Source organism: Perognathus longimembris, chromosome 11, assembly GCF_023159225.1.
Source record: "Perognathus longimembris pacificus isolate PPM17 chromosome 11, ASM2315922v1, whole genome shotgun sequence".
NCBI lineage: Eukaryota > Metazoa > Chordata > Mammalia > Rodentia > Heteromyidae > Perognathus > Perognathus longimembris.
The window spans coordinates 60,154,563-60,180,759 of record NC_063171.1 but is presented as its reverse complement, the minus strand read 5'-3'; the positions used below and the strand labels follow the sequence as shown (position 1 = coordinate 60,180,759).

General features: G+C 39.1%; 1 protein-coding gene and 1 long non-coding RNA gene across 6 annotated transcripts in view; one reads left to right on the top strand and one right to left on the bottom strand.

The window, feature by feature from the left end:
• Positions 1 to 26,197, top strand: part of Ppp1r12b (protein phosphatase 1 regulatory subunit 12B) — a 201,797-nt gene that overhangs the window by 133,334 nt on the left and 42,266 nt on the right. The window lies entirely within an intron of this gene.
• The window catches only part of LOC125359478, a 36,073-nt gene that overhangs the window by 7,886 nt on the left and 1,990 nt on the right, over positions 1 to 26,197 (bottom strand). The gene's annotated exons all lie outside the window — the stretch shown is intronic.

Genomic DNA, 26,197 nt, shown 5'->3' with positions numbered 1-26,197 from the left:
GCTCAGGCCCTGAGTCCAAGGCCCAGGACTGGCCCCCCCCCAAAAAAAAAAAAAAAAAAAAGCCTGAAGTAGAGCAGTAGTCTTGAGCACAAAAGCTCAGGGGCAATGTTTAGGCACTGAGTTCTAGCCCCAGGACCAGCTTTTTTTTTTTAAAGTATCATTGTGGATGGGAGTTACTATTGTAAGTAGATGATTCTGACCTAGATTAAAGGAAGCAAAATGGGAAGTCATGTGGACATGTTGAGGGTGGGGTATTATAGGCAGCGGGAATAGTAATTGCAAAAAAACATGGGGCCCCGTGTGCCCATTATGCTTGAGGACAAGTAAAGACCCCAAGGAGGTTGGAGCAGGAGAAAGAGGATTAGATAAAAAAGATGCTAAGTCATAGTAAGACCTTTGGCTTTCAATATGTGTATGTGTGAGATGTGTGTATGGTTCTCCAAAAGACAACCCCAACTTGTTTCAGGCAGAAAAGAGTTTATTAGGGGGAGAGCAGACTACCAGCCTGCATGAGATGGAGGTGTGTGAAGAAAAAAGGGAAGGAAAAAGAGGGAGTGACTTGTGTTAAGAGGGATTTTATAGGGAAAGATGGGAGGCGGGACCATGGTAGGTCAGAAGTGATGTCAGCAGATGAGGAAGTGACCTAAAGGTCTGGGGGTTCTTTGCTGAGTCACAATCAGATGATTACTGGTTTCAGGCAGGTGATTTCTAGTAAGACTGTGTGCTGTTCTTCATGAAGAAGGAAGGGGGTTGAGGCTGTTCTCTTGAGCAGACCCAATACTTTAGAGTTTTAAGCAGCATAGAAGCCTAATTATACTTGTATTTTAATGAATCATTGTGCTGCCATGTTGAAGATTACATGGGTACAAGTGGAAGTAGGGACATCCGGAGGCTCTTCCAGTAATATAGAAAAAAACTAATGATGATTTGGGCAAGACAGTAGGTAGCAGGCAGAAAAGATGCTAGGGTTACAGGCATGAGCCTATAAGTCTACGTATCAAGGAAACAGATCTAAGGATTGTGGTTTTAGGCCAACCCAGGCCAGAAACTCAGGAACAACTCCCAGTCCCAGAGTTCAAGCCACAGGACCAGCACCAAAAAGAACATTTAAAAAAAAAATATATATATATATATGTCTCTGTGTGTGTGTGCGTGTTATATATACATAAATATATAACATATAAAACATAGGTAATATCTACCTTCTTGAACTCTGAAATAAAAATGAACTGATTCATTTAAATAATTAGAGATGATTAATACCCACTTAGCATTCTTTTCCAAATCTGTAAGTTCCTAATTTGGTGTAGAGTGGAATACTTTTATTGACTTCTAGAATTGTGTGATTTGGAAGTTATTAATTTACCCTTAAAAGAATAGAATATTTGGAGAATCTGTTAAGTAGCCTAGATTGCTCTCTAACTCCACCATATCTGACATATACCTGAGGAATCTTGAGGAATAAGTTAGAAAGTTAATACTTTTAGAAAGGTATTACTGCATTAGGGGAAAAGAAATGAGTACAGGGAAAGAAAAGGACTAAATGTTTGAAATTTTGCTTGGAATCCTTTGAACTCCTGAGAAAATTAAATCTCTGCAAATTTCTCTGTAGATCAAGCAGGGTTTTATTTTTTATTATGCATTGCTCTTATTTTTACTTCTCTGACAATGTATTCAACAGATCTAATTATATAAATCTTTACTATTCTTTTCCTTGCCTTTTTTCTTTGAGCCAATAACAGCCCCTTTTTTTCCCCTAGTTTTTACAGCTTTGCTTCTGGGTGTTTGCTGGATCTTTTCTCTCAAGCATTCATTTTTAATCTTGTTACTTAATCTTGGGAAGCCTTTTTATCTGCTGGAGTGTAACCAGCGGTTTTCTTTCCACTCTCCAGCACTGGGCAATATCTTTGCCATTCTCCTTTTAGGTAAAAGCCTAGGTCTGTTTTGCTTTTCCCTCTCTATGGGACTGATTGCCTAATATGGTAAGGTATTTTCCAGACAAGACTGCAGTGTTGAGATAGAACAGCTTGACTTAAGTTTAAAGACATGGTAGGTAAGCTTTCAGATAGACTCAATCATTTATGTAGCAAAGTAATGTTTTGTACAGTATGCCATATAACAACCACAATCTTTTTTCCTTTGGTAAGCCTCTCTTTTTACAGTTAAAAGGATAACACAATACAGATTTTTTTTGTACTCAATCTCTATCTTTAGGCAGATAAGGGAAAAATAATAAATAAAAGAAAGGTTGTTAGCTTGTCCCCAGAATGAGTGGGTTTTATGAAGTCCGAGAAACATGATAATCTTCATAAGAAGATTAAAAAAGTAAGGATAGATTTAATAAGCAGTGGTTGTTACAAACAGGCATGTTATATAGCCAGCCCGTGGGAGTTGGCAGGCATTCCACATGTAGAAAAGCAACTTATCCTGAATTTGTACAATTAATGACAATGGGCAGTCAAAAGAAGGAGCTGGAGGTAGAGAAATGACAGCCAACCAGCTCCATGTGTAGGAAGCAGCCTGTCATCCAGTATGCTCTGAAGAATCTTCTCCAGTGGCTGACTGCACTGACCTGGAGGGATCTTTTCTCTCACTGTACATTTGTTCTTGCTTTGAAACTGTAGTTTCTTAAAATACTGCAGATGCTGTGATTTTTCTATATATGGGTTGTGCTTTGCCGTAGCCCAAGCTGCATAGCCATCTTAAAAACAAGGTTTCTTTTGGCATCTTCCTTTTATGGATTCAATAACCAAAGCTCACATGTATTCCTTGGAGACCAGTAAGTTTGGACCCCAGCTTTAGCCAGAAAGTTTTTCTAAGATAGAATAAATGGGCCTTCAAGGTAATCTGTTTGGACATCATTCGAACATCTTACCCAAAACTGTGCAAGATTTATCCAACTACTAAAGCTAGTGTAGTTAACCTCTTGACCTTTTCTTCTCATTTCTTCCTTCTGCCTTCAAGTTGTTAGTTTTGTTAGTACCCTGTGACCTTGTCTTATTTTTGAAAATATTCATGAGCTTGATTATAAAACATACTATGTTTCATTACAGAATATTTACAAAGTACAGAAAAGTATAAAATTAGTTGTCACCAATTCTAAGCCAGGACTAAGCAAGGTAGCACCAAGGTATAACTCCACCCCAGGCCCTTGTGATCTCCCCCTCCCCCAGGAGAGAGGTGGGGGCACCCCACCAGTTAATCAAAGCTCGAGAACCTGAATGAAGTTACTTCATTCTAGCCCAGCTCTTAAAAACAGCCACCATATTTAAAATAATAATAATTTTGCACCAAAAAAACCCCACCCAACTGATTATCAAAAGCAACAGGAGGGCTGGGAATATGGCCTAGTGGCAAGAGTGCTTGCCTCCTACACATGAAGCTCTTGGTTCTATTCCCCAGCACCACATATATGGAAAATGGCCAGAAGGGGCGCTGTGGCTCAGGTGGCAGAGTGCTAGCCTTGAGTGGGAAGAAGCCAGGGATGGTGCTCAGGCCCTGAGTCCAAGGCCCAGGACTGGCCAAAAAAAAAGCAACAGGAACATTTCTAGCAGAGGTTGTAAAAACTCATAGGAGTGCTTTTAGGCAACCCAGTGAAGGAGATATTGTGCTGCATGTATTTATTAAGAGAGGCCAGAGATGTCATATTCCTATGACATCTCATTTCAGATTGTCCTGAAGCTTTCTTACTGTTTACTGTCTCCCTGGACAGTCTTAAATGAAAAGCTATCTGAAACCAAACTTGATTTGATATATAAGCTGAGTTGGTAAGAACAGTTATAAAAATTCAAGCACCATGTCAATCAAGGAGAAACTTTACTTAGTTCTACTCATCCTAAAAAGTTAATGCCACTTGTGTAGGGATGACATTGTACAACAAATTCTAAAGTTCTACACCTGAACCCTGCCTTTGTGATAATTCTGTGATCCAAACCTTATACATTCGTTATGCCTCCTAGTGTTACTGGCCCAAGAATTAACATGTTTATATACATATATATTTATAAATACACACATACAAATACTATACATACATATATATAATATGTATATATATGAAGATAAGGTTGTGTAGCTCAGAGAGAGCACATGAGGCATTAGGTTCGACCCTTAATATAAAAATGTGTGTTTTACTGGGTGCCAGTAGCTCACACCTGTAATCCTAGCTGTTTGGGAGACTGAGATCTGGGAATCACAGTTCAAAGCCAGCCAGGCTGAAAAGTTCCCATGAGACTCTTATCTCCAATTAACCATGAGAAAACTGGAAGTAGAGTTGTGGCTCAAAGTGGTAGAGTGCTAGCCTATATATGCATATATATGTATACATGTATTTTATTATAAATTTCTTTGCTTTTATTGTTTTTTTAACTTAGTTAAATTTTACATCATTGAATATCATTTCAGGACTGCAAAGTTGGAAGTGTTAAAAACTATTTGATTATTACAAAAAGAACTGTTTTTTGCTGTAATGAAAAACTTGTCCATAACCATACTTTATAGAAGAATCTATTGTTAAAATTCTAGTGAATTTCCTGTTGGTATTTTTCCAAAGTTCTTCAGTTTCTTTTAACATATTTAAGACCAACTAATGACATTCTCGAGAAAAGGATCATTTTCAAGTTGAGCATTCCTGAGACCCTATCATTACCCTGATGACAATTTCCTAAGTTTGTCTTCAAAGCACTTGAGTTCAACTCTTTTATCAAAGCAGTCAGTCCTATGATAGCCTCCAGGAATAATTTTTCCCTTTCAGTTGGAGTCTAAAAGTTACCTTGGTTATAGAAGTATTCATTTCTTCTGTTTATAGCATGGCTAGTGAACCTTAACTACGGCTTAGGCTTAGCTAATGTTAGAGCTCTAGCCTCATGATTGAGGTAGAAAGTTTAGTATAGGATTTGAAGCCCCTTTTCAACAAATGAAGTGTTTATAGATTTGTTCCAGCAGGAATGTTAAGCTTCAAGTACTAACAGATGTTGCCTTAGAAGCATTATTTTGGTAAGACCTAAAAGGTAGGGTAGTTGGGATGAAAATGTAATGATAAACAATAAGTTAAGTTTTTTTCTATGCCATCTTGGTTTTCAATTTTGCAAGTTCAAGAATTGAGTGGCATGAGGGGCTGGGAATATGGCCTAGCGGCAAGAGTGCTTGCCTCCTATACATGAAGCCCTAGGTCCCATTCCTCAGCACCACCTATATAGAAAATGGTCAGAAGTGGCGCTGTGGCTCAAGTGGCAGAATGCTAGCCTTGAGCAAAAAGGAAGCCAGGGACAGTGCTCAGGCCCTGAGTTCAAGGCCCAGTACTGGCAAAAAGAAAGAAAGAATTTAGTGTTATGAATATCTCCAAAGGCAAACCATAATTTTGTATGCAAATATGATGTTAAGGTACATGAGTATTCACATAGATGTGCCTTAATAGAGTGTGAACTTTTAAAAATGTTTGATATTTGTTATGCTTTAGAATTTTTTTAAAGTATTTTCTACAACCTGAACTCTTATACCTGCTTTTGGCTGCAGAGAAGAAAGAAGGGACATTTTAAAAACCATATTGTTAGAGCCAGGTACAGTGATTGTTGCCTGTAGTTTGGGAGAACCCAGGCCAGCCTGTTTAGCAAAACACCATCTAAAAAAACTATAGCACAGATCAAATGAATATTTATTGTAGTCTTGGGTATTATAACTCTTTATATGCTTCTGAAATTTTTTCAGTTGATAGAGATATTTTAAGAGGAAAATAACATCTCTGAATATTGTGATACCTAATAAAACTTTGTACCCTAAGGTGACATTTTACTTAGTTGAAATGACATGCCAAACTGGTAATTTATGGGGCTATCTGTCGTAACTAAATGCTAAGCTTCACATTTGCCCACGTTGGGTATAGCTAGCTACTTGCTGGCTATTGTGAGGAGGCACCACTGCCCCTGTGAGGCCCATGGAGAGCGGAGATGCTTATACTCCTTCTTCTCCAGAGGAGTATTCTTATGAAGGACAGGTGCACATGACCCCATAGGTGAACTTCTCACCTCAGAGGCTTTACTGTCAACAATTTTGGGGGCATGGGAACTCACCTGTTTGGGGAAGGGGGGAGATACAGGCTGTCTCTCTGGCATTACTTAGAAAAACATTAATTAAAAGTTTCCATAATGAGAGAGTAAAGAAAAGAGGAATAGTTATGTCCATGTTGTTTTAAAAGTAATGTCTCTAGCCAGGCAACACTGACTCATGCCTATAATCCTAGCTTCTCAGGAGGCTGAGATCTGAGGATTGTGACTAGAAGCCAGCTTGGGCAGGAAAGTCTGTGAGACTCTCATCTCCAGTAAATCACCAAAAAGCCAGAAGTGGAGCTATGGCTCAAGTGGTAAAGTGCTAGCCTTGATCAAAAGAGCTCAGGGACATCATCCAAGCCCAGAATTCAATCCCCAGGATGGGCACAAAAACAAAACAAATAGTATCTCTATTCTGCTTAAGTTTATTATTACCTATTGAGAAGAAAGACTGAAATAAACTGTTTGTCCCAATGTATCCATATTTACTCTTTTAATCTGATCCCATTCCTTACCTTCCAAGGATTGACTTCTGAGGTTAACTAAGATTACAGACTGGGGATATATGATCACTTAACAATCAGATTCTGGTGCTTGTTGTTTGAATTTTGGTTTTGGCTTTTTTTTTTTTTTTTTTGGTAGCCTGATTATAGGTGAGTTTGGCTTTTAGGCTCACTGATTCTTGGAAGAGTGCAATTCAAAAAATTGTTAATTGCAGTTATTCACTTTAATTGCTGGTTTTGTTTTGAAGAGAGAGAGAGTGTGTGTGTGTGTGTGTCTCTCTCTCTCTCTCTCTCTCTCTCTCCTGGGCTTGAACCCAAGGCCATCCCTAAGCTTTTTTCACCAAAGGTTAGCCAAGGTTAGCACTCTACTACTTGAGCCACTGCTCTCCACTTGTGGCTTTTTTTTTTTGTGGTTAATTGGAGGTAAGAGCCTCACCGACTTTCCTGGCTGGTCTGGCTTTGAACTGCAATCCTCAGTTTTCAGCCTCCTGGGCAGCTGGGATTACAGGCATGAGCCACTGCACCCAGCTCTTGTTCTGAATTCTTTAGTCGGAGCAAGTTATGGAATTTGTTAGTCAACTTTTCAGCCTATTACGTGTATATAAGAGAAACTTCCAGGACTTATGGAGGAGACCAAAGCTTTGACTATACTTTGTTTCCTTTTCTTTTCTTTTTTTTTTTTTTGTCCTGGAGCTTGGAACTCAAGACCTGAGCACTGACCCTGGCTTCTTTTTGCTCTACCTCTTGAGCTACACAGTGCCACTTCTGGCTTTTTCTGTTTATGTGGTGCTGAGGAATTGAACCCAGGGCTTCATGCATGCTAGGCAAACACTCCACCACTAAGCCACATTCCCAGCTGACAGTGCTTTCTTGAAATTAGCAAAGAGAAGTGAATTTTAGAAAGAGAAGCTGAAGTCTTAATTCTTCTGCAACCTTAAAGGAAAAAAGTAGTGAAAGCTGGTAATATATTACAACAAAGACTCATATAAGGTGTGAGGATAAAACATGGATTGGTACAATTAAGTTTATGACAGAGAAGCAAAACTTTGTGAGAAGTACTTTCTTAGGTCATGGTGACCTCTAGTACTCTAGAAAAAAAGCTAATGAAATATTTGAGCAACTTATAAATCAATTCTAATTTCTGAAGTGCTTGCCTTAGAGCTAAGCACATGTGGACATTGGTATCTAGCAAGCTGAGTCCTTTTCAGTGATACTAACATAGTAAGTAGAACTTCTGTCATTATCATTCTCAAACCAATCAATAAGACTCATTGGAGTCAATTCCTAATAATGGAGAATGTTCAGACCTCTCCCATTGGGATTCTGAATTAGAAGGGGACATGGCAGCAAAGACCTGAGAAATTCATTGAATTCTCCCAAATTATTCTTAGTAGGCAAATTTGACAAGTAGTATTTGTAGGCATATAATATTTAAGGACTTCTGTCATCCATCCCAGTAGATTATCAAAGAGTAGGAATGACTGTGCCCAATAAAGCAGTTTAGAGCTCACTAATACCTTCTCCCTCTTGTCCTCCAGAAATATACATTTAATTCAGAATTCTAAATTCTCAAAACTCTCTACAATAGTTAGATCCCATTTAGGAATAATTATTGATTTCCCCTACATGCCAGGTGATATACATTAGAACTATAGAAATGTACATTGGTATACAAGTTCCTGCACTTCCTAGTACTCAGATTTTAATGGTGCAAGGGATATTCCTGTTAGCCACCCAGTTTGAAATGCCAGTAGATGTCAGTTGAACCGAGGGGTCAGGTGTTTCTGGAAGAGATGTTAAAGCAGGGGAATATATACAGGTTATTAGAAACAGTATTGGTTTTAGAGCCAGAACACCTATGCTCAAAGCTGATTCCATCTCTTATTAGCTGTATGATCATGGAAAACTAACCACTGTGAACTCTGTAAATTTTTTATCTGTAAAATAGGGCTATTTCCATGAGCTCGATATAAGCATCAACAATAATAATGTGTTTATAAGTGATTGGCACAGCACCTAGTTTTAATAAGCTTTTGCTAAATGAAAACAATTAGTCTGATGGTTCTTTACCAGTTTCTTTCCATCTACGAATTGTCACACATGTTATTCCCATTACCTAAATACACACGACCATTTGGAGAATAATTCAATTAATGGCTCTCATGTTTCTGATTATAGAGACTGGACATGTTGAATTGAAACCCCCCTGTAGATCTATTTGAAGATAACAGTCATAATGCCTACATGGATATTATGCTATTAATGATTGAGAAACTTAAAGGAAGTATCTATTTGGGGAGAAAATAATGACTGTGCTTCTAAACATGGTGAATTTGAGGTACCTGCCAGGTATAAGAAAACAAATGTTCTTTAGGCAATTAATATGATTTGTAGGGAAGTGCTAAGGCTAGAGATTAAGATTTAGAAGCCATTAACTTGCTGATAATAGTTGTTCTAAGCTATGGAAACAATTTTAATATCCCAAGATTAACTTGGAGAGCAGTGAGTATTAACTTCTTTTCCTTCCTGGTACTCTGAAGGACATACTTTGATGAGTAACTGTGGTTCAATATCACAAGGATTCTGAAGCCAAGGCAGCAAGCAAAAGAAGCAGAGTTCCCAGGAGAAGCCTTTAGAAAATTGTGGCCCTGGGCATGGTAGCACACTCCAGCACTTGAAGGCAGGAAGGTCATGAGTTTGAGGCCAGCCTGGGTGGCACAGTGAAATCCTATCTCAAAACCAAACAAACAGATAAACAAAATGATTATGCAGTGGTAAGAAGGGCCACCATTGTGGGGGAAAAAAAAGAAAAGAAATGTGGACAGTTTGAACAGAACCCTGGGCACATATGTGATAAAAAAAAAAAAAAAAGATAAGCAGAGGAGGAGAGGTGCCAATTAAAGAGATCAAAAAAATGTTCAGAGAAGGAAAAAAGATTAAGAAAGAATAGTGCCCCACCAAAAAACCCCAGTAATTTAACCTCAGATAGCTCAAACAAAAAGGCTATGCAACAGAAATCTGCATATTGATCTTGGCTTGGCTTTAGGCATAGCTAAATGTAGGAAGATGAAATTTGATCATCAGAGCTCTGTGGTGATTTTGCCCTCATTTCAAAGGAAGGAGTTTCTCCGTCCTAGTGTCCTAGTGTTCAAGGTAAATCAGACTTAATTTAGTGTATAAGTATTAGTTTCTGCTAGCTACCCCTTTCAGGTCTAGAATTCAAAAGACCTACAGCTAGCTGTGTGGCATCGGTTCCCCACAAGAAGAGGATTCTGTTAAAGGGATCAAGTGCTAGAAAGACAAACTGCAGCTACCAGAGGTCCATTGTAATAATACCCAGCAGTTTCAGAACTAAAGAGTATCTAGTGGATTTGGCAATAAGGAGAAGTTGCTGACTTATGAGAGCAGTATGGTAGAGTGGAGCTGAGAACACGACTCATCTGCATGTAATGACTTCGATGGGTTTTCTGGTGTTAATAGCTTGGGGTTAGTAACCATTTCATTTGTGGGCTAAGTGCAAAGATAGTTTACTGTTTAAACCAGTCCTCATGGCAGCTTGAAGAGTTGGAGCAGATCTCATCATCCTATCATTTGGCACCTTGTAGTTTCTGACTGATTCTATGATGTACTCTGAATTGCTTCTATTGGCAACCATCATTCCATGGTTCTGCTTTCTGTCCTTATTGATGATATCCCAACATTCTTGCCTCCTCCTGTAAGGATATGTTGGAGGAATAAAAAGCTTTTATTTTTACCTCAGAGGACTGTTTTCCACATTATGCTAACAATTATGGTGTCATTGATGGTGAGATTCTCATTGCTGATAATATTCCCTAGGCTGAGGTTTATTTTTCTTCCTCTGGCCACATTGTTCTCTCTCTCTAACTTAATTGTTATAGAAGGCTGTCAAGGACAAAGCCTGGGTCAGTATTGACAAAGTTCTGCAAAAACACCCCAGGATTATCTTAGCTGAAGAAGTCTTTACAGACTGCCACTTATAGAGACCAGCCCTTAGAATATCCATATTAGCCCAGAATGGCTTCCTAAAAGAAAAGTTTTAGAAGAATTATTACAGGAAGCTTTTCCTCCCACTCTTCCCCTCCTAAATTACATCACTTCAGAAGATTTTCACAAATGGTATTAGCAGATAAGCTTCAGAAAAAAATGTCAGAAACAGAGAAACCTATCTTCCAGTTTTGCTATTAGTAAAAGAACAAGGCATAGTACCAGGTTCCTTCTGAATAGCTGTCTATGTATGTAGATTAGTTCCTAAAAGAAATATATTCCAGAATTACTTCCTGAAAATGTTACAGGGAGCAGAGAGGGATGTGGATAATAATGATTATTAGAAAACTGTTTTAGATTTCTTAATGAACATAAGAGAACATGTTCAACCTCAACAATATTAAAAATATAAATTAAAATATAATGACAGTTTCTATAAACTAGTCATAATAGACAAAGACTAAAAATATAATACCCAATTTACATGAGAATATAGTGAATTGGGCCTTCTCATATTTTACTTCAGGGAATGCAAATTAATTCTTTTGGAGAAAGCAAGTTGTCAAAATGTCAAAAGCTAAAATTGGTTCAGAATTTCTTCTATGAAATCTTATCTCCAGGATATTAAAATATATATATGTGTGTATATATCTGTATACATATACACATATAAACATGGCTTGTGTTCAGAAATTTACATGACAGGATGTAATATATGTATATATAATATGTATATGTGTAGCTTTATAGACACATATGTCCATATCTATCATACAGCTCTATAAACATATTGTCATTTCACAAAAACTTTGAGTACCTACTATGTGGAAGACTGTTAGGTACTTGAACAAAACAGCCATAGACTGTTTAGTTATTTATAATACTGGAAACAACCTAAATGTCCAATCTTCTGACAGTAGTTAAGTAAACTATGATTAATCCTTGCAGTAGAATATGAATCACAGTTTGTCTTAATGTTCCCTGACTACTACCCATTCAGGAATGTTTCCTTGGACTAGTATGGAGTATAAAGCAGACTTTAAAAGTTAGTTACAAAGATAATGGGATGTGGATAAATGGTTATGATAAAATGTAATGAATGAACTAGATTCAAAATCATAGATGCAGTCTGATAAACACAATGCACAATGAAGCCATAGAGGATACACAGGACTAGGTGAGATGAGAAGGAAAGCTACCTATTATTAATACTGATTATATTCTGTGATGGGACTAAATGTAACTTTTTTCTTTTTTTATTCCAGCATGGGTATTTGAATCCAGGACCTTGCTAGGCAATTGGTCTACCACCAATCACGCCTCTAGTCCTGTTTTCACTAGTTATTTTCGAGAGAGGGTCTTTTTTCCTGACATATACTTGGACCTTGATCCTCTTATTTTAGGCTTCCCATTACAACTGGGATGACAGGCATGAACCATCATACCAAGAAGCTTCTTCTGCTGAGATGGAGTCTCTCATGGACTTTTCTGCTCAAGCTGTCTTAGAACCTTTCTCTTCCTGATCTTAGCATTGAACACCTGGGATGGCAGGTCCATACCAATACACTCAGCTGTTGGCTAAGAAGGGATTTTTTTTTTTTAATATGCACAAGTTTGCCTCAAACCGTGATCCTCCAGAGTGGCTAGGATTACAGCCATAAGCCACCAGTGTTTAGTGTCATTGACTTTTCTCCTTGTCTTTATGTTCTGAATTTTCTTTAGTAATCCTCATTATTTGCATATTTTCCATAACTGCTTTGAAAAATGAAAAAGGCCGCTGAAGTAAAAGTTTACATGAAAGTAAAGACTACTTCAGCGGCCTTTTTTATAAACTGAATGGAATTGCCAGAGAGCTTTATCCCTTTTTTCTGATTGGTTGCTCATTTCACGCAGGTAAAAATATTGACTAGTAAATAGAAATCTTCTGTACACCCTCTCCTAATATCATCTGTGCCCACATATGCAGGAATGTTGATGTAGCAGGCTGGTCTCACAAACAGCAGTGTCCAGGGTAAGATGCCTCTCAGTGAATGTCTTCTTGGAAAACTGGTAGTTACATGCTTTGCCCTCTCAATCTATGAAGTTTGAATCAGCTAGTAGCTCCTACATGTTGTTACTGTGACCCATAGTCCAAGCTCTGAGATTTGTTCTTGAGTTCTTGAGTTGCTACTTTAATTCAAACTCAGGATTCAACCACTTAAGCCATTGCAGGGTCTTGGGCTTACTTTGCTTGACTGGCCTTGACAATTCTCCTACCTTTGAATTGAAGCCAGAGGCTATGCATGCTGGGTAGGTCTTCTATCAATGAGCTATACCCAGCCCTAACTTTAAATTCATTAAGAATTTAACCAGATCTCCTTTCTGTTCAGAATTCCAACATTATCTTTTCTTTTTTATCCTTTCTTCCCACATCTCTTTGCTTTTGCTTTTGTTTGGCAGTCCTGGGGCTTAAGCTCAGGGCCTGAGCACTGTCCCTGGCTTCCTTTTGCTCAAGGCTAGCACTCTACCACTTGAGCCATAGTGCCACTTCCAGCTTTTTCTATATATATGGTGCTGAGGAATCAAACCCAGGGCTTCATGAATGCTAGGCAAGCACTCTACTGCTAAGACACATTCCCAGCCCCACATCTCTATTATACATGAAATTTCTGATTGTACAAGTCTTATATATGCAAGACCAGATTTCTCAACTCCTATAACTCTGCTGTAGACTGCTTAGTTTTGTCTTTATCTGAACTTGATCAGGTTAGTTTGAGATTATTGGTTTTTTGTTGTCTTCTTAGCTATCAATGACAGACATTTTTGTGGAATATAGATATCTTACTCTTTGTTTTTGTCTGGACTTATGTGTGGGATTTTTGTTTTTATCTAGATTGGTTTGTTTGTTCTATTTAAAACTTAGATTGTGTTTATGCTCACACTGAAACTTCATCCAGCTAGCATGCTGTGTCTTTGCAGAGGGGTAAGCAAGCAAAACTATGCATCTGGTAATTGTGACTTCCACTTAATTTGAAAATTGATTTCAGGAATGTATGATATTCTTCCTTTACCTGGCAAGTTGTTTATTCAGCAAACTGAAGAACAGAGTACTCAGCCTACTTACAAAGTACCGAGCTGTTGAGGTGACAGAAATAATTTCTAGAAGGTACTTTAGAAGCTATTCTATTTCAACTCTCTTATTTTAAAATGAAAAACCTAGAGCCCTAAATGGGGGCATGGCTTAACTTGAGTTGTGTAATGACTTAGTGGCAGTGAATAAACTAGAATTGTTCTGAGTTCTCAGTCCAGCATTCTTTCCACTGAACAGATGGCTGCCTTCCAAGTGTAAAAGTGCAGGTTGGTGCTGATGACAGGACTCTGCTGCAGTGACTCTCCCTGGGCCAGGGAAGCTCTAACTGCTTTTGTTCAGTCTGATTCCATTTATGGAAAACAGTGGTAGAGTGTGTACATAGGCTTCAATACTGCTATCCCAAGTTTCTAACCTTTTTAAAGTCACCCTTCTAGTTCTGATTTTCCAGCAAGTCAGTTATCAATATTGCAAACAAATTCCAAATAATAGGAATTTTCTTTCACTACAGTTGATTCAAACTCTGGATTCTATGAGTTAATGTTTACAGAGGGGTAAATTGCCTTGATTTCAAAGTGAAAGCCTGTCTGAGGCTTGTGGTCAGGATAGCAGAGTGATCACATTCTGACTTTTATCTTTCCCATTCCAAAATACAAATAATAAGAATTGACATAAATTAATATAAAAGCAGCAATATATGAAACAAAAACAAAGTAGCAGTTCAGGGATTGGAGGTGTGGGCTAAGTTGGTAGAGTATTAGCCATTGAGCGAAAGTGTCAAGTAACAAGTTCAAGGCCCAGTCTCAGACTAAAAAAGTAAAGAAAAAAATGACAGGACAAATAATTAGTAATAACCAGAGCCTGATTCATCAAAAAGATTATCAACACAGTAAGCCTTTAACAATATAAGAGAAAATAACAGTGTAAACCAATAGCATTAGATAGGGTAAGGGGATACATTGTAGATAAAATATATTTAATTTTTGAACATATTGTTTTGAACAGTCTTATGCCAATAATCTGCAAAACTTAGTTTTGAGAAAGTCAAACATAAAAATGACTCAAAAATAGGAAAATAGCCCAATAACCATGTAAAAAATTCAGCTACCACCACCTCCTGCCAGTGACACCAAGCCTAAATTAATTTTGAGGATAAGCTTTATTGAGCCTTCAAGGACTAAGTATTAAAATCATATAAAAACTGTTTTAGAGAATATTTTGGGAGGGAAGGAGGGAGGGAGGCAGGCAGGTACCAGTGGCTCATACCTGTAATCCTCCCTACTCAGGAGACTGAGATTTGAAGATTGTGGTTCAAAGCTAGCCCAAGCAGGAAAGTTTCACTTCCTGGAAGTGGAACTAGCACTAGCCTCTAGCACAAAAGATAAGGGACCAGTGGTCAGGTCTTGAGTTCAAATCCCAGAACTGGCACAAATGGAAGGAAGGGAGGGAGGTAGGAAGGGAGGGAAAGAGAAGAGAGAGGGAGAAAGAGAGGGAGGGAGAGAGAAAGAGAAAAGCAGGCTATATACTATCTTGTCTTGTTTCCAGTTTAGTTAGGAACAACAAAAGTACTTCCCACAGACAGCACTAGAAAAGTACAAAAGCATTTCCCATTATACTTAGGCAGCATAAATTTCATGGGTTGGAACATGAGACCTCCATCACCCTTGTGTTTGGTTAACATTAGTTCTTTAGTCTTTGGTTCCAGTTGTAATGAGAGGTTTTGGATACTCGGCCTCTATTATCACCAGTAATATGTACCTTTAAGATAGCTAGATCATCAATAGTCTGTATGGAAAAGCTATTTCTTTTTGGATTTGTCTGAAAATGTTAACTAAACATAACAGATTGTCTCTGTGACCTTAACTCAGTAGGACATTGTTATCACCACTCCATTCAACCAACCTGGATAGTTACATTGCTTGTAACACAGTGCAAACTATTTAGAACAAGGCTTGGGACATTGGATGTTAGTGCTAACCTGACTTTTATGCTCCAAGAGAATGATAGATGGCTCAATATATGTCAGTCAGCTCTGTTGTCATGGAACCTAGCTCTTTCCTGTTTTGCACGCTGAGCAACAACAGACTCTAAGAATCTAGTTAGTTCAATTCCCACATGGGTCCTCTTTGCCACAAATGTCACCATGCTTCATAAACCTTCTTAGAGAACCACACATGTAGCTCTCATGCTCTGCAACAGTGTTGTCCTCAGCAAAATTGTGTTTGTGTGGAATTACATTGGCATTGCAATGTGGGAATGACAGAGCTGACAGGACCATTAACTTGTGTACCCTGGGAACTGTTTCCCCTTCCCCCCCTTTTGTCTCCTCCAGCAGCCCCCTCCCCCACCTATGGCTGACTAAAAGAGCTTCATTTCTGAATTACGATGTGTGAAAATTTGTACACAAACTTTACCTACCATAGACCAAAGTAATCTGAGCCAAATAATAGTATTCTCCCTGTGAAATATTTTGCTTTCAGCTTTTTCTATTTTATGATTGAGCTGTGTGTGTGTGTGTGTGTGTGTGTGTGTGTGTGTGTGTGTGTGTTAAGGGTTGTATTGTTTTGTTTTGTCCTATATCTTAGGTATGGTAAGAATTTTTGTTTGTTTGTTGAGACAGTCTTACTATATAGCCCAGGCTGGTCTCAAACTCCCCTGCTCTGCTACTCATGGCTAGGATTACAGGTGTGTACCACCACATCTAGCAGGAAGAAACTTTTATTGTGTCTTTAGAGGAATAGCTATGTGTTTTAGCCAAAAGCACAGCTTCTACATGTCCTGATAAAACACTAGTATAGAGGTCAAACTAATCTCCAGTATAAATGTGAAAGGCAAAAAAAAAGGAAAATGTTGGCTATTAAAATTTTTAGTTAGCTAGGCACCAGTGACTCATGTCTGTAATCCTAGCTATTCAGGAAGCTGAGATCTGGGGATCAGTTCAAAGCCAACTGGGGCAGGAACGTCTGTGAGACTCTGACCTCCAGTAAACTACTCAGAAAAAGCCACAAGTGGCACTGCTGCTCAAGTGGTAGAGCTCTAGCTTTGAGCAACAAAGAGACTCGGGCAGCTCCCAGGCCCTGAATTCAAGCCCCAGTGCTGGCAAAAAAAGAATTAAATTAACTCAAGAAAATAATTTGAGAATAAGAGAGAGACAGAGACAGAGAGCAAAGAGAGGTGAGAGAATTGAATAGTGCAAAGACATCTTTTATCTTCAACTAGATTATTTTTTGTTTTGTTGACGGGTTTGTTAATTTACTGTTTGTTTTGTTGCTAGAGATTGCGCTCAGGGCCTTGAGCTTGCTAGACAAGTACTCTACCACTGAGCTACACCCCTAGCCTTCAACTGTTTTAAAATATATGTACTGAGAACATAAAATGTGGCACAGAGACAGTAAAACATACGGATAAACATTGGCACTATATTATCAACAGTATCTGCAAAGCAAACAGGGCTTCATGCTAATTCATTATAGCTAGCCAGGAGGGTTCTTTCATACACTCTTCCAGGGTATGTTCTGGCATAAAAAAATTAAATGTTAAGTTTCTAAACACATTTTTATTGTCCAGGAGGGACTATTCTTTGTTAATCCAAACAAAGCAGCCTTTATTTCTGAATCAACTAAATTCACAACCATGATGACTAATTGAAGTACTTAAATTTCTAAATGAACCAAACGTAGATTGTTTTTCTTATTAGAGAAAATTTCCATAAAACTCTATTTACTAATAGGGGGAAATTATTCATTTTTATAACCTCCTGATGAAGCATTCAGCCAAATTTATAGCTGCCTAAGCTGGTTTTGAACTATGATCCTCAGATCTCAGCCTCCTGAATAGCTAGGATTATAGGCATGAGCTATCCATTGAAATATTTTATCAGTCATATACCCCACTTTTAAAATCTTTTGCTATTTTTAAACTAATACTTCTAATGAATTAAAGCAGTTTTTTTCTCATCAGGATGTTATAAGCATTTTGACAGAGTACTTCTTCGCTGTGGGTCTGTCTCCAATATAGCAGGCTATTTACATCTGTGACCCTAACCTACTAAATGCTGGTCCCACTTTATATCAATGAGACAATACCCCAGTGGTAAGGATTACTGCCTCCCCAGCCCTTGAAAAAACATCTACCCACATTCTGACTTGACCCTTTCTAACTTTACAGCAGTTTCTAACCTGGAGCCTTTGAAGATAGTGAAGAGAATGGGAGGGGGGGAGGGGGAAAACATCTGTATAAGTTGTTCACCTAAAACAAAAAAATAAGATAGCTTTTCACTAGTGTTTGCCTCTTTAAGCTGTGCTAAATTAAACTTAATTCTTAAAACAACTAAACTTAGGAACCAATTCTAGGGCAGGTTTGCAAAGTGATTTTCTTAAAGGGCTTTTATAATCCCTAACTCTTAAGTGAGTTTCTGAGATGTAATCTTCCATTACCACTAGAACATGAATCTTTAATTCGATGAGAGAAAAACTGTGAATATTTTATAGAGTAATATGTCATTGTGAGCTCTGTTCTAATACACATTGTAGGTCCTTGTCTTGCTTGGTCTTTCCATTGCTGCCTTATGCCTTATACTGGTACTATTATCTCTCTTCACTCCCCAACAAGCCACCAGAGTTTATACAGGCCTTTTAGTGCAGACCTTTTTTGGTCTGATTTTTTTTTTTTTAGCTTTTATTGCTTTTTCATAAAAAGCATATGTCAGAAGACCTGTATTAGGTTGAAAGAATTGCATGACCTCTCTGGTCTACATTTTTATTGCATGTAGAATGAAGGACAGTGCTTCACACTGGAATGATTCATTTCAAAGGAGAAGTGAGATCATTTTGTGATAAAATCCCTAATGTGTCACCCTCGCTCAGGAGCTCTGTGCAGCAGCCATCATTAACTGTGAGTTATCACACACACAAAAAAAGGAGAGTTATCAGGGAAATTAAAAGAAGCCAATGAGTTATAAAAACTGTTTCCTTCCTCTAGGGACCAATAAAAATACCAGTATAAATGCATATGCTAGTAAATGAAGTTCTTTTGGATTCTGCCTATCTTCTGACTTGGTTCCCTGGTCTCCTTTAAAAACTGCTTATTTGAGGCTAGGGATGTGGTTTAGTGGTTGGATGAATGCCTAGCATGTACATGACCCTAGGTTTGATTCCTAACATGGCAGAAAAACAAAATGAAGAAAAAAGGCTAATAATTTATTTAGGAAGGTGTCAGAAATTACTGTGTAAAAACAAAGAGGCTTGATTTATAACTTCAGCATTATAGAGACCTTACTTCACAATTAGATATTAGATTTCTGTGATCTCTTTGGCAATAGGAATCGTGCTTAAAGAACACACACAGACACACATAAATTGATTCAAGTTTTCTGTTAATGCAAATAGGAAAAGATTCTTTGGGCCTTATATCTATAAATAAGCCTGAAAGTCATTATTCTATTCCAAATTCTTACCTCCAAGAGGAGGAAGAGGCATCTTAAACTGTTTAAACTATAGTTCTTAACTGGTAATACTTGTCTCATCACCTTCTTTCCTAAATCTGACCTAAAATACTGTGTTATTGTGGTTACTCAGAAGTTTATAAACTAAGCTACTAAAAAGTTGATTTGCAGAAAGCAGCCAAGAAATTTTTGAAAGACTAAGTAATGTCTAACAAATTGTTGGAGATCCCCTCTGGGCCTTGAAGACCTTTCAGTCTGGAAGCTATGCTTACCTTCCCAGAGAACTTTCCCAAACTTTTTAAAACTATCTGATCAAATACACCATGGTAAGAAACCTTTTGTTACTGTGCCAAAAATGGAGTAACAGATATTATAGTTTTAGATGATTGTTTCAAGTGTTTGAGAATACTTCAGAATAGTCTAGGCATAAAGTTTCTGGCTAAAGTCATCTAACACTTACTGCCTTAAAACCTCTCAGACCTCAGGCTATGATGAGAACAAAGTTGCATAGCTCAGGCTCAGACTTCATATTTTCCAAGATAATGGGACGTACTGTGATCTGTTTAGCCAGGAGCAGTAGAGTTTTATTCTGTTGTCTTTAAAATATTTTTTTAAACTTGAAAGGTTTTATAAGAACTGTGAGATTGTAAAACTACATTCTGATAACCTTAATTTTAAAAGTAACCAATTCCAGCCAGGTGCTGGTATCTCTCTGAGATAGCTACTCGGGAGGCTGAAGTGTGAGGATCAGCCCCTGCAGGAAAGTCCATGAAACTTTTTTTCTTCTCTCTCTCTCTCTCCCTTCTTTCCTTCCTTCCTTTCTTTCTCTCTTTCTCCTTCCTTCCTTCCTTCCTTCCTTCCTTCTCTCTCTCCCTCCCTCCCTCTCTCTTTCTCTTTCTTTCTTTCTTTCTTTCTTTCTTTCTTTCTTTCTTTCTTTCTTTCTTTCTTTCTTTCTTTCTTTCCTTCCCTCCCTCCCTCTTTCTTTCTTTCCTTCTCTCTCTCTCTTTCTCTCTCTCTCTTTCTTTCTTTCTTTCTTTCTTTCTTTCTTTCTTTCTTTTTTGTACTGGGGCTTGAACTCAGGGCCTGGGCACTGTCCCTGAGCTCTTCAGCTCAAAGCTAGTGCCCCACCACTTGAGACACTTTGCTGGTGGTTTTCTGGTGGTTAATTGGAGATAAAAGTCTCATGGACTTTCCTGCCTGCGCTAGCTTTGAACCATGATCCTCAGATCTTAGCCTCCTGAGTACCTAAGATTACAGGCGTGAGCCACCAGCACCCAGCACCTGGGACTTCTTAACTAGACTTCTGTATCCTTTTTTTTTTTTTTTTCGAAATGCAATATCAAGGCAAGACTTTATTCAAGTGGGGCCGCGGCCCAGGCCTTGTCCTACCCACCGACACAGCGGAGGTTAGGAGGCAGCCCTGAGCTGTGATTACACAGGGCTTATAAAGGCAAAGAACAAAGTTACAACAATCAGGTGTTCAAGCAAGCAAGATTAGGATACAGGTACAAATCTGATTGGCTCAGGGTTTGATTCTAGGGGTGGTCAGAGTTAAGCATTCCCAGTGGTTAGAGTTCTAGACCGACTGGGCCCTAATGGGCTTGTCCTGGGTCTGCTCACAGGGCCTGCTTATCTCAGGTTCGCGTGGTAAAGTGGGGTTTGCGTGGTAAAATGGGGCCTGACTTCAAAGTCTGGCACTTCATTTCCCCCTTTTTCTTTTTGGTACCTTGGGAGCCAATCATGGCTCCATTCTGTCCATTTCAATGGCTTGTGTCGGGCTCGGGTCGCCTTCCCTGGCTCCCTGGATCCCTGGGGATCAAGGCTCAGCTAAGTTTCTCACCACCCCCTTTCTCATCCTCTCTCCTGGTCACCCGTCCGGCAGGTAGGGCCAGGATGGGGCGGGGGAGTCAGCACTGACCTCACGTGCGCGCGGCCTAACGAGAACGCTTACCCACCTCCTTACTGGTAAAGAAAGCCAGGCATACGCGAGTCTCGGAGAAGCTTCAAGAGCTATCTGATTTATTAAGGTGGGGGTAAAGGGAAGTGATAGGAAGGGAAAGGCGATCGGCCAGGACGCCAATAGGCTGGGAGCTATCACATGATCCCCTCTTGAGCTAACGTCACTTGAAAGCGCCGCGCCAGGGAGAGGCTGGGGGGCATGAAGGCTGGCGAGAGAGTTGGGGGCTGGGTGCAAAGCCGGCCCCCAACTTCTGGTTCCGGACCCAGAGAACTGTAGCCTGCTTCCGCATTCCCCTAGGGCTGGGGGGAAGGGCGTCAAGTCCCCCGTCAAGTCCAAAGGCTGGATCCCAACAGGCTTGCATGTCTAGGGGATGATATAGAGATAAGGCATGGGCCAATAGGGCCCAAAATAGTAACCAAAGGGCCTGTCACCATTTCTCACAAGTACAGTCTCTGTACCTCTGTTTTGCATGCCTCTAGTTTATCCTGCCTCATCTTCCCAAAAACAACTCTGGTCCCTCGATTTTAAAGGGGGGCTGATGGGTGAAGATCATCCATCTTCTGTAACTTCTTCAGGCTGAATCAGGGGTGTTGACCTTACCTAGCCAGGAACCTGTAACCTTAGTCTACTTTACCAAGGGACTGCAGGATTACTGCAAACTGAAAATTAACTTTCAGCTATACAGACTTACCATTAGCTGTATAGTGTTTAGTATCCAAATGTAAGCAACAAAATAATACATAAACTTCTCAGCTGTGCTCTAAGGGTTGGGTGGCTATACCCGTATTCCTGAGCAAGCCCAAAACTACCTAAAATAAGGGAGTGAGCTGCCAAAATAACATCAACATTACCCTTGGTAGCAAGGAAAGTAGGCAAAAAGAAAATTATAACAATATTCATTCTAACTTTCTTTTCTTGAGGCGAAGGCGAAGCGGCTGAGTCGGGTGCTTGGAGACCTCCCATCCACCACGGTAGTCATCGTCCAGGGCAAAAGGGTCAGCTGGCCTGGTGTGGGAGCAATGGACCTAAGTGGCGATGCCATCTACCTTAAGGGCGGTGGGAGTAGTCAGTAGCACCACGTAGGGTCCCTTCCACCGTGGTTCTAAGGATTTGGGGTTATGCCTCTGGACAAACACCCAATCCCCTGGTCTGAATAAATGGGGACAGAAGCGGAATCATATAATGCCTTAAGTTGGGGCCAGATTTTCTTGTGCACGAGCGTGCAGAAGCGGCAGACAGAGCGGCAGAGAACCTGAGCAGCAGCAGTTTCACTCACCAAGGTAGACAAGTGGTGTGGATGTGGAGGTGGATGAGGAGGCCAGCAATGGTGTTGGTGAAAAGTCCCATGTGGCATCTGGCAGCAGTTTGGTTTGCGGAAAAAGGGCCGTCAGGACTGGGGATATTCCCAGAAAAAGGAGAAAAATAGAGGGGAATTCCGCCTGTCCTGACTCTTAAGCCCTATCCGAGTCACGGCACCATATATGTTAGGTTTTTTAAAGTAGGTAAAGGAGAACACTAGGTGGTATTCAGGCAGGAGAGAAAGTTTATTACCGAACTGCTGGCCTGTGGCCAAGATGATCCATGGCCGGAGAGAAGGGAGAGAAGGGAGAGAAGAGCTTCTGTGTCCTTTTTCCTGTCCCTATCACTGCTTAAGAACTTTCTTCTTTTGTTTCCCATTTGGCAGATCTTTTTATTTATTTACTTACTTATTTATTTTTAATTAATTTCTTGTCAGAGTCATGTACAGAGGGGTTGCAGTTTCATAAGTAAGGCAATCAGTACATTTCTTATAAAACTTATTACCCCCCCTTCATTTTTCTCTCACCTTCCCTCCTCCCCAGTTCCCTCACCTATATGCAGCATATAGTTTTATAAGTATTGCTGCTGCATTGGTTCACCTATTACCCTTTGTCTCTCCATTTTGATGTTCCCTTTCCCTTTCCTAGTTCCAATAAATGTGTATACAATACCCAGGGTACCAAAATCAGTTACAGTAGTAACAGAAGTAAAGCCCTAGGGAATAAAGACAAAAGAAAATGGTATAATTTCACATGGTACATTGAACTTAACAACAAAAATGTTAAAGCACTTATTTCCATAATTTGGAGTTCATTTCACTTGGCATCATCTTACATGTTCATATGAGCTATTGAGCTATTGTGATCTTCTGCTAGGACTATCCTAGACATATACTAATTATTACCAATGAGAGCAACCATAGAGTTTATGTTTCTTTGGGTTTGACTCACTTCACTTAGTATGATTTTTTTTTCTACCTCACCCCAGTAAGACTGTTCATTAGCAAGAAAACTAATAACAGATGCTGGCAGAGATGTGGGGCGGGGGTGTGGCCAAAGGAAACTCTACTACACTGTTGGTGGGAGTGTAAACTTGTTCAACCACTCTGGAAAGCAGAAGTTCCTCAAAAGGCTAAATATAGAGCTCCCCTAAAACCCAGCAGCCCCACTTTTGGGGCATCTACCCAAAGGATTACAAGCAAGACCACACTAAAGCTACCAGCACAACTATGTTCATTGCAGCACAATTTACCATTGCTAAAATATGGAACCAACAACCCAGATGCCTCTCAGTAGATGAATGGATCAAGAAAATGTGGTACATATACATAATGGAATTCTGTGCCTCTATCAGAAAGAATGACATTGCACCATTCATAAGGAAATGGAAAGACTTGGAAAAAAATCATAGTAAGCACTTTCTCTTGATTCAAAAGACCTTTTGCTGTTCCAGCTCTGGAACTGCTGCTTCTCAAGGGACCCTCATTCCTTTTGGTGGAAAGTGCATTTAGAAACAGTCATCTGAGCACAAGGTATGCTAAATGCTCCTAGGTTTGATCTTCCCAGGTCCTGTCAGTAGACAGAGGCTACAAAATACACTTGTAAACGCATTCATTACCATGCACACTTGTACATATTTACATATAGTTATTTTTTTTCTATTTTGAAAATCCATACTAATACCTTCCATTGCATACCACCACAGGATTCATTCAGCTTTTCCTCTCTTTCATGTCTATACCTAAACAGTTAGCTATTTTCCATTAGTCTTAATGAGTTTGTATATTTGGTGCGTAAAAGTGGATGAGCAAGTGGATTTTACATACTCTCTAAGTGTTGTCTTATAAAATACTTATTCATCATAATGAATGAAAAAACCTTTACTGTGGAGACACCAGACAGATGACAACTTAAGGAGTAATCAAAGTCTTTACCTTAGTAATTATAATATACATCAGTGCCCAGCCAAAGTGATGTTTTGTAAACTTCATCTTAGAAAGATTTTGAATATGCAAAGACTGAAGAATATGTAAGGAAGGAGGAAATATGAAGGCACAGATGACATATAAACAGGATAGAAGGAACAGTATTGGCTCTTTGGGTCACAAACTGATTTTTAAAAATCCTGAAGGTTGAGCATACAAATACAAATGGGTAGAAAAAGGAAAGGCTGACTATACTGGCAAACCTGTATATCACCTACAAACAATTTCTAAAAACAGTCTTTATAATTCCATTGGCTTAGGAAACCTGTGTAAATCCAGTCCTCTAACTGTAGACCCGGTGATTGCTTCTGTACTGTACCCTCCCCCTTTTCTAGGGTACTGTTTTCCTCGAAATAAAGTTTGGGAAGAGAGAGAGGTTGAAAAGATAGAGAAGTTGTTCCTTAAATCCTTGAGGATTCTGTCATTCCTTTCACAGTAGACTTTTATGTAACCATAAGAAAATCAAGGGGAGTGGCAATGTGGCTCACGTGTTAGAGCACTAGCCTTGAGCTGAAGAGCTCAGGAATAACAAACACCCAGGCCCAAAGATAAAGCTCCACAACCAAAAAGAAAAAAGAAAGAAAATCAAACTTATAAAATGGAAAGACTCATGTTTAAGCTATTTACTTCCGGTTTTCATTTAGACTCTTAGGTATGTTATACAAATTCCAGTGACCAGACTATTTCTGTAATTGCTACTGTGTATTGAGTGTGACCACACTGGGCACTCTGCTGGGTGTTGTATGTGCTCTCTAGTAGGACTAAACCATGAAATAACTGAACTGGGATGCATTATCAGTATTTGAGGGTGAAGTTTAAGAGTGAGTCATGTCAGATAGTCAAGCAGAGATTTGAATTTCAGCCCAGGCACTCTGATGCAAGGCCAACACACTTCTTCAGCCACATGTAGAACATGACAGTAGCATGTTGGCTGCTTTGGGAGTCACCATAGAGGAGGCATTTTACTAAACATTATCACTTTTAAGCCATGGCATTTACTTTTCTTGATTTAAAAAGAAAGAGAAAAATACTAGAAATTACTCAACTGATTCATTATTTTTCCCTTTAAGTTTCCAGAGTTGAGTTGATGAGGTTCAGTGGTCAGAACCTGCACAAATAAGATATTTTATTGGTTTAGTCACACAATGTGTGTTATCTCATAGGCAAGTATATGTGTTTGCATGTTTGTGTTCACTGAAGACTGTAAAACTCACTACCTGGTAGTCTTAATTCCATTATAATTAACAACCCCCTAACATTTATGGGCTTCCCCTTCCCTTTATCTCACCTAGAAGAACTAAAATAAATGAGCCCAACATTCTTTCCTGCCTATCTGGAATAAATTATTTTCTAAACAAATCACTTTTGCAAAGTCTGTTTCTGAGGCTTTCTTTTACCAAGCTCTTAGGTTACTATATCTTAATTTGAGAAGAAATAAAATTATCAATTGGAGAACTCCCACTTAAAGAGGAGAAGAAAGTGATTCTAACTCCATGCTGCTTGTCTGAGCAGAAAAATATATGGTTAGGCAATCTTCTGAGAGGCAGTGGGTGTGCCCATGGCCAGGATGTTATTTAAGGTAGGCCAGGTTGAAGAAAAATGTAGACTGTTTCATCTCTGGATCTGTAATTGGGATGATGCTAGAAATGTACACTACCTGGAAACTAGGCTCTCTGAAGGAACTGAAAGGAACAAGACTATGGCAATTCTTTTTCTTTTCTTTATTATTTTTTGGTGATGGTAGTACTAGAGTTTGAACTCATGGCCTCACACTTGCTAGGTAGGTGCTATACCACTCATCCATACTTCCAGTTGTTTTTCCACTGGGATGCTTTCATTTACACAGAGAAGTTAATGTATTTTGAGTCAAAAAGGAACTATAAATGCTTGCT